This window comes from Pygoscelis adeliae, unplaced genomic scaffold (genome assembly GCF_000699105.1).
Source record: "Pygoscelis adeliae isolate BGI_AS28 unplaced genomic scaffold, ASM69910v1 Scaffold654, whole genome shotgun sequence".
NCBI classification, from domain to species: Eukaryota; Metazoa; Chordata; class Aves; order Sphenisciformes; family Spheniscidae; genus Pygoscelis; species Pygoscelis adeliae.
In genome coordinates this window covers 188,231-197,676 of record NW_008824559.1, presented here as the reverse complement: position 1 = coordinate 197,676, position 9,446 = coordinate 188,231, and the positions used below count along the sequence as shown (strand labels likewise).

Genomic DNA, 9,446 nt, shown 5'->3' with positions numbered 1-9,446 from the left:
CTAACCACCCGATTTCTACTGGAAAGCACAGTACTTTTCTTAAGAAAGTATCAAAGATGGGACCTATGAGCAGTAGCGGGGGAACAAGTGGGATTAAAACACCTAGCTATTCAGGAGAAACCAAAAGGAATGAGGAAAGGGGGATATGATGAAAGAGAGATGCCTTAGAAGGGGAGTACACGACTGTTACGTGCATCAGCTGTAGAGAGGATGTCATGAAAAGTCATTATCTTCGCATCTGAAGCCCTCAGGGGTGTTATAAATGTAACGGATTGGGACCTATAAAGGAACATGCATTAAAAGAAAAGAGACACCTGCCTGGAGATCATCTCTGCCGGGACTCGAACCCGGAACCTCTGGATTAGAAGTCCAGCGCGCTCGTCCATTGCGCCACAGAGACCTCACCATGAGTGCAGTATCGGCACCAGAACTGAAAAATGCCACACCTCCTGCATCACTGGAGGGGTCTCAACACCCCACTCTCACGGCATGGTACTGAGGCAGCGTGAAAACCTGGTGTCCAGATCAATCTCCCTTGCAAATCAACATCTCTAGGCATCCCCTTCTGCCACAGGGATGGGCAGTAATTCTGGGTATGATCTATATCTCGCTCAGCAGCAGGGATGCGGCAAAAACCTGGATGCAGGCTTGTATCTGCGTCTCTGGCAACCTTTCCGCAGCATCTGTAGCTCGACTGAGGGCAGAGCTAAATCCTGGAGTAGAGCTAATTGCTGCATCTCCCTCAGCATCATCACAGCATCCTCATTGCAGAAGCCAAGAGAGATAAAGATGAAAGAGGATTTAGCTTACAACGCTGAACACTGACAATGATGAAGAAAGCTCTGTTTGTCATGATGAAAAATGCAGAAACCTGTGGTTTGAGCAGAGAAATAAAAGAAAAAGCAGCTATCATGTTTTCATTTTAAGCAAGCTGTCAGTCAAAGGTTTAATGTTTCTCTATGTGCATCTTCCATTGGAAAAAAATTAAGATTACATCAAAACAACAGGAAATATCCTTTTACATCCATTGAGCTATTGAACAATTGATCAAACTCTGTGACATGATTCCTTGCTGTGAACACACACATTTTGCATTTCTAAACTGCATGAATTTTAGAGTATCGTTTACTCCCAAACGTGCTCTTAATTAGGGACAAATGTGAAAGGCGAGATGCTATCTGCAATATAACCTGCTTAGAACAATGAACACTACCTGAGACTATAAGCTTTTACCTCGGGGTCGATGTGACCTGAAGACCCGACCCTAAGCCAGCTCGTACCGGCTGAGAACACCCCATACCAATGATAAAACAATAGAAGATTTACCCTTCAATGGAACCAGGCGTATGACCACGGCCAGAACCGCAACTGACCAGAGTCTAGGATAAACCCCACCACCACCTGTATGGGACACTGGTTTAGACCAATGAAGATCATCACACCACTGACCATACGTGTGTACCACCTGCACGGGACAAGTACATACCGATTATGTGAGCAACAGTAACCAATTAGCCCACCCCTTAACATGAAAAATTTGACTGGTCTACACAACTGTATTTTCATGTATATAATCCCTGCTTTCCTCTGTACCTGTGTCCTCCATGCATTAGGCTGCAGCACCGCTATGTGCATAGCTAAAATATAAAAGAATAAATTCCCTTGGTAATTCTATGCTAAGCATCCTTGCCTTCCTCCTTGGCTGGCGAAGAACTGACTTTTACACAAATTGGGCTGTGAAGTCACATGGTGCTAACAAGAAGAGGCACAGCACTAACAACCTCAGCACATCTAATGCAAAACCGAAGAATTTAGTTTTTCTTTTACTGATGCTTTGGAAAGGTTTATGGTTGTCTTGACAAATAAACTCCAGCTAGAAGTAGTGGGAAAGAAAGCAGGGGTTTAACTTCTATCAGACAAAACCCTTCCTGCTGCAAGAGATACCCAGTAAATCAATAATCCTTGAAATAAATTACTCTGTGAAACAACTGTAGTGCCAGTGTAGCACTGTAATCCTACCAGTACCTTGAGAAAACTTGAAGTCTAGAAAACACCTATCTACAGGGTGAACAAAGGCTGCGCTTAAAAAATGTCATGTAGTAAGTCTTAGACAAAGTTATAATGCACCAATATATAACAGAAAGGAAGAAAAAAAAAAAAAATCCCTCTCAGCCTGTGGCTGCACTATGTGTGTTCCTCATGAGAGAAGACACCACCAACTCTTTTAATATGATTTTGGGAGGCTGCACCTCAAAAGCAGTGCCTATTTTGAAGTCATTAACAGTTTTGTCAGCAAGTAGAAAATCTGGAGATGAAGTATTAAATTGCACAAACCTCAGAAGAATGACCGTGGCTTTATGGGCAGCCACATCCTGGGAGTCAGAGGGCAGATGGGTTTCAAAAGACCCCCCATTCCTCCCGACTGGAGCGGGACTGGGGCTTATTGCAGCTCTGCAACCTGCCTTTCCTGTTTGACTACCTATGCTTTTGTACATCTTCAGGTAATGCATAGCACAGCAACATGCATGCCCAAATTTTTACCAGCCAACCAGCATTCAACATCTGGAGGGAAGCCTGCTCCAATCAGCCCTAATTGCACCAGAAACAGGAAAGGTCCAGGAGTTTGAGCAGGTCCTGGTGAAAATGACACATTTCCAACAGAGAAAGTATGGAGAGAACCACCCACTGCAGGGAAATGGATGTGCCACAGGCTGCACCCCCCCAAGAGCACCCCCTGATCAGCAGCACTGCTAGGATTGCCACCAGAGCCCTCTCACCTTCTCCCTGTCCTCGTCCCAGCACATGCCCATGCTGGAACAAGGACACGGCCATAGGCCACATGGTACCAAATGCTCCCCACTGAATGCTAGAAAGCAGCATGCAACTTTCAAATCCTTGGGCCACCTGCCAGGCATCTTTGTACCTTCAACAATTTGGCCAGTCTTCCCCAAGGTACTGACTGTCCCTCTGTTATCTCCATATGTGACATACTTGGAAAGCAGGGACTGGAGTGAGCAGCATAGATGCAGGTAGGTTATTTCTGGTGCTGGGGGATGCCAATACGCCCATTTATGTGGGAAGAGATGACAATGAAATTCAGTAAGCTGGGCAGCATGTTTTGAGACAAGAGCAATATCCCTCTTTAGATACAGAGAGGGAAGTGTTTATAATGCGAGTGTCCCCAGCACATAGAAGTGTGATAGGAGTGAAAAAGCTGCAGGGGGTCCAAGCAAGGTGCAAATTGGCCCCCAGTTCATCCCCGATCACCTTCCCAGCATCAAATCATTTGCTGGGAAGAACATGAGCCATGAGCAAGGACGCAGTGGACCAGGGTGAACCAAGATAATTTACTACCTTATAAACAGCTGGGAAAGGCCTTTTGCAAGACAAAGACTTCAGTAAGATGGCTGCTGAAGTGTGTCTTACTTTAGCAGTAAGATACCACCTCATGTCAAGTTGCTCTAGGGCAGCATCGTCAGTGCTGAGATTCAAAAATCTCTTTGCGCACCTAAATAAACAGCAATAGAAAATCCATATCAGAGCTGGGACTGTTTTGTGGTATCCATGGCTAAAGGTTTTATAGTATGTACAACTACCCTATTACCTAATAAAACCTTCTCCAAGAGTCACCAAAAAGCCAGTCCCACCAAGCTAAGGATAAAGCTTTAGAAGCTGCGCGCTTGCAGGCCGTGAAGCTCATTAACCTGTGTACCCACAATGGAGAAGGGTTTTCCCAAAATCCTTACAATTTGCAAGGTATATTCTTGTCTTTTTCCTAAACTTGTAATCCCTTCTTTATTGTATTTTTCTTCTTTTACCAGCCACGTCAGAAGCACCCAAAATATAGCCAGGTACCTTGCACTTGATTTGACCACCATATCACATGAGCCTTCAAACCCTCCAGTGCCTTTCTGAGCCTTGCTTTGTTTGCAGGACTGTGACTGGGCTCATCTAAAAGATGTTCATCAGCAACTCCTGCATTTTGCTCCCCCTGATAATTAACATGTCATCGTGAGCCACAGAGACACAGAGCCAGTTTCGGAAGCTTTTGCCTTCGGTGCCATGGGCTGGCATTGGTGGCTGTACTGAAGCTTGCTGGGCAAGGGCACAACTCAGCAAGTGGCTGATTTTCTACAAGCTTACAGTTCAATTACAGCAGATGCTCTTTTAAAAGCCAGCTCAGCTGTCATCTTAGTATCTGGCTAATATATACAACTGTTTGATTTGCATTTTGCTGGAGTTAATCCCCACAGGAGTTATTTTTGCATCCCAGATAAGACAGATGAAACAAGAGGGCATGACTAGCTCCTGTCAGAAGGCTGAAGCAATAACCACCAGGGTAAAAAGAGGAGAGAGAGGAGCTGACATTTCTGGGGAGCAGGTTGGATCCCATCTACAAAGTGGAAAATTAAAACTGACACTGGCCCATATGAGGGCCCAAGCAAAGATACCTATGGCCTATACTTGTAATTGCTGTTGTGAAAATCATTGTAGGACTGAGAGACTGATGCCACACAGAGGAAGTAGTGCGTAAACACAGACTAAAAGATGCCAAGGCAGTGATAGAAAAGGAAGATCCCAGTAGAAACCCCAAATGTAACACCTTTTGCCTACAGAGCACCGATTTAAAAGTTGTGGACCAGAGCATCCCCCTTTATCCTGTTTTTCAGGTGGAGCAGAGCAAGTTGGCCGAGACCAGACGCTGAAAATTAGGAGCATTACCTGGGTCTCCCTTGTCATGTCACCACCTACAGCAGCATATCCCCAACGGGGATCTCGAGCGAGCAGTCAGCAGCAAACACCCCCTTGGAACAACGGGGGTGTCCAGCATGGGTGGATTTACCCAAGAGGTTGAGAACATGTCCTCAGCTGGGATCCTCAAAATGGCTGCAGGAGGGAGGGACACCCCAGGTCGGGTGTCCAAGACAGACCATGTTCCCAGCTCAGGGCAGTGCAGAGGGAACACTGTCCTCCACCTGGCACACCCAGAAGGGCTGAGCTCCAGCCTGGCAGCACTTGGGGTGGCCAAGGTGAGCTTTGCTGCCATCTTAGCAGGGGCCAGAGACCGTGCATAAGCCCCCTTGGTCATCCACACCACCAGCTCTTCAGGGACAGCTAATGACAATGAGATCTGGTTGGCAGCCCATCCCTACTGGCTTGACATAACTGTGGAACACCTAATTTTGGCTCTCACTTGGGCACTGGGAATGAAGCCAACACTGTACTCAGAAGTGAAGCCACCTGCAAAGCAGCAAACAGCCTGTGCAGAGCTCAACAGCCATTGGAGATGCTACCCCACATCAGCAGATGGAGATCAAGCCAGGAACTGGGCAAAAAACCCTTTCCTCCCAACTGTGCAGTTGGTGGTACCACAGCCCTATGAACAGAGGCGATGGGACCTTCCAGACCCCAGGCCTGGAAACCTCTACCACAAAGGATAAAATCCTCCCCCTCGCTATCCTAACAAGGACCTTCCAAAACTTAGTATTATGCTATTAGTGGCAACATCAGCAACATGCTACTCGGGCACATGATTAAGCAGGGAGGATGCTGTGACCCTAGTGTTTCTCAGCCTGCAAAACAGATGCATCGTAGGGGATCCAAACTAGCAGAGGCCGTGACAACATGCCTTTAGAAACACTCACAGAATCTGCTAGGAAGGAGGTTAGGTGCACTCCCACTGCTACCCATCAAGAAATGCCACCTTCCATGCACACACGTATGATTATAGACACATAACCAAATTTCACATGCAAATTTCATCAGCAAGATGGTGTTTCTAAGAAATCTCTGCCCCAGAGTCTCTAGCAGCAATACTTTGATTTGAAGCATCCAGAAGGCAAAACCAGTCCCTCTTTCTTTATTCTTCACAGAAAACAGGTATTAGGAATCTGTGCATGCTGCTAGCATCATGAGACCCAAAAAGCTTTTAGGTGTGATGGAGTTTGATGTCTCCGGCAGGACACAGCCATTCATGATGCATATATTCAGGGCACATTTTAGGGCCAAGGGACTGGAACGGCTCCTTCCTTCCAAGGAATGTCGATCCACCTAATTCTAACAAAGCATCATGTTATTTTCACTTAAAAAAAAAAAAAAGGTATTTTACCCCTAAAATGACTTATTTAGCTGCAATTTGTCATCCTCCCCCAGTGCTCTGCTTCGTGTATTGCAGTGAAGGCACAGTGCCTCAGTTTACCGTGGATACCCAGCTGTGCTGGGTTTCCCAATTCCCCCCCGTCCACTTGATCCCTCCCAGCCACTCCCATGGCGGTGACACCCACCCAGCATCTCCTAGCACCAGAGCAGGCAGCGCTGTGCCAGCTGCTTGCCCAAGCTCTGTCAAGTCCCTTCCACCCCCAGGCTCTTTCTAATCTCAATGTTTCAGGTTTTGCCTCTTTTCTCTAAAAAACCAAACCAAACAAAAACACCCCCACCCCCCCCCCAACACTCAGAATTTGTCTGGTAACCCAAATCCTGTCTATCACTTACGCTTGTCACTCAGCCTGAAGTATTCACCTCTGTGCCACCTCTGCAGGAATTGCAACCACCTCTGCTGCTCCCAGGTCTTGCTTTCAGCTCTCTTTTCCTTCCAGCAACCTGGTATTTTCTTGCTGCCTGTGTCCCCTCCACACCCGCCCGGGACACTGTTTCAGGCAGCTCAGGTGTCTCCTGAAGCAGCCCCAGCCACGTTTCGCCTGCTATATCGGTGCAGGCCTTGCTTGGTCCAGAGGCAAAGGCTTCCCCGCTGGCAGGGCAGTCTGTGGCCGGGCGAGGGGTCTCTCCGGGCGCTTTTCCTGCGCCTCAGGCCATGCACAAAGCCCCGTGCTTTGCTGCGGCGGCTCCGGCCACGCACCCGTGGCTGCGGCCCTCCCCCATCTCCGGCCCCCGTCCTCTCCCCTCTCCCTCCAACTTTCCCCAGCTCTGTCTTCCCGCTCCTCGGCTGGGTTCGGCTGTGCCTCTTCTCCTTGGATTCCTCCCTCTTTTCCGGCGCTTCCCTCTTCCCGAGCACTTGGCCCCCTTCCTTCCCCGAGCTCCCTTTGTCCCCTCTCGGACTGCCCTTTCCGCCCAGGGCGGCCCGGCGGCCGGAGTTTCCATGGGAATGGAGGCGGCGGCCGGGGCTCTCCGCGGCGGGGAAGAGCACAAAGGGAAGGAGAGGACGGAGGAGAAGGGCTGAGGACGCAGGGTCGCACTCCCGCACGCCCAGGGGATAACGCAATCCCTTCCCGCGGCTACCGGTCAGGGTCTCGACGCGCAGGCAGCCCCTCGAAGACGATTTACTCACGGGGACCTGTCTGTTGGGGTTTGGGGTTTCTTTTCCTCCACTGGAAGGGAAGAGTAACAAAGACAAAACAAGCAAAATACAATGTGGAAGGTCCTCGTCCCCCAACACGGCTGCAGGGGCTGCACCTGCGGCCAGAGGCATGGAGGAGAAGAGCCCCTCGCAGCCGCGATGGAAGCAGCAGAGCTGTTCCACAGCTTTCAGTAAAACCAGTGACTGTCTCTGCCTAATGTGGTTTGCCATACAGATGCACAGACAGGTGGAATAGATGCTGGGGCATAACAAGAAGCAAAATGCATAAGGAACACCCTCTGTTACGGCCATGAGCTGAGGTTTTGCTTTAATTTATGGTTCTTGCATTCTCTTTTTTTTTTTCTTGATGAATAAAAGAATAAAAATTCAGAGGTATCTAACACAAAGGGAAGGTAAAAGGGGGGGGGGGGTCTCTAAGGAGATTTAGTCAGACAGCAGGACCAAACTGCCTCTGCAGATCCAATTCGTGTCTGTCACCTGCATCGCTGAGCTCTACCTAAGCAGAAAGGACCAGGTGGCCACATCTCATCTTCACAGCCCTTATCCCTCTTAGCATTACAGCTCTCTCAAATCTGTCTGCAAACAGTTTCTCTGCCTCTACAGCTGGGACTCTGGGAGTCCTGTCCTTCCTCCTCCTCCTTACAGAAAAGTTCCTTTACTGTAGAGGCCTACATGCAAATTAAATGTATATACACATCTCTATCCAGGTAGAACAAGATAGTTACAGAAAAGGCTTCTATTTCCAAGAGAAATGAGAAAATTTTTAAATTAACCAAAGGTGCAGCTATTTCTGCTCTGCATGATGCACTTAGAGCAGAGGATGGCAAAGATGAAGAAACGTTTTGGTTTTTTTTTCCACCCAGTGCAAGCAAAGAGGGTGTCAAAGACGCTTCTAAGGCCAAACAGCTTTTTGTCAACACATCCAGATCAATCACATCCAAGAGATAATAAATAACTGGCCAACAGAACATCAAGAGTATTCAAGTTTCACTAATTCCTGGGACATTGAAAAGCAAAGAGGAAAGCTTATATGAAGCCAATATTTCTGGAGACTTAATAAGATTCTCAGTCACAAGCTTGTCCATATCACACCTCTCACATGCAAATTAACTATATTATCTCTAACTAACTAGGGATAATTTTTATCAGGTTGTGAGTTTGTTTACAAAGGCGATTAACTCCAGCTTTTTCTCTCTCTCTCTTACAGCCTGCTCATGTCAGTTGCATTTCATCATTGCCTGTAACAGGCCTGTTCTCTGCCCCATTCCTTTAGCTCTCCACTCACATGCACACACTCCTCACAGGGAGGCACTGATATGGGAGGGGAGTCTGAATTACACCCTGCAAGGCTGCATGTCTGTAACAAGTAAGGCTTTTAACCTGGAAATGCACAACATTTATATCAAGACACTGGAATGCATCAAAACTGGGTAAAAATGAAGCAAACAGTAATTAGAAGATCATAGATTTCGCACTTAATTCTATCAGCACTTCACAGTGGTTAATTTTAATCTTTTAGGATTTAACTTTTCTATCAGTTATTTAAATGTAAAACCTGACTAACCACTTATAAGGCTTGCAGAGGGCGTGAAGGCTGGAGGGTGGGGGGCAGTAGGGAGGGTGGACTCCTAGGTGGGTCATTATGTACTGGTAAACTCAAAACAGTTTGTTTCAATATGGGCAAATATAAGGATTGGTGCACAGGGTCAGAGCAAGGTATACTCAGCCCACTGTTTCACTGCCACCAACAGCTGTTGAAAAAAGGCTATAAATCCCAGCAAATATGGAGTGCCATTTCTCCAATTGGTTTTTTTTGAGACCTTCTGAGTCAGAAGGTGCATTTTAGCATTTTCTTAGGGTTTTTCTTCCTTTAATGTTCCCAGTTACTCAGGGGAACTTTTAGCACTTAACATAGCAAGGATTTCCACAGTCCTGCCCAACTGTGCTAATGCCTTGTCTTCTCCCTTCCATTCCCACTTCCTCCCATCCCAGAGTCTCACCTCACTTCCCATGGGCTCAGTCTTCCAATGGCTCATGTCACCTGCTACAGCTGGGTAGCTCCATCCTGCCATGAAAGGGCTCACAAGTGGCTCCTACCCGCACTTTCCCAGGGGAAGGGAAAGAAAACGGC

At 47.5% G+C, this 9,446-nt stretch overlaps 1 non-coding gene across 1 annotated transcript; it reads right to left on the bottom strand.

Annotated features, from left to right (window-relative positions):
- Nucleotides 1–326: 326 nt before the first annotated feature.
- Nucleotides 327–400, bottom strand: TRNAR-UCU. Its single transcript has one exon. It is a non-coding gene; the product is annotated as a tRNA-Arg (tRNA).
- Nucleotides 401–9,446: the final 9,046 nt, after the last annotated feature.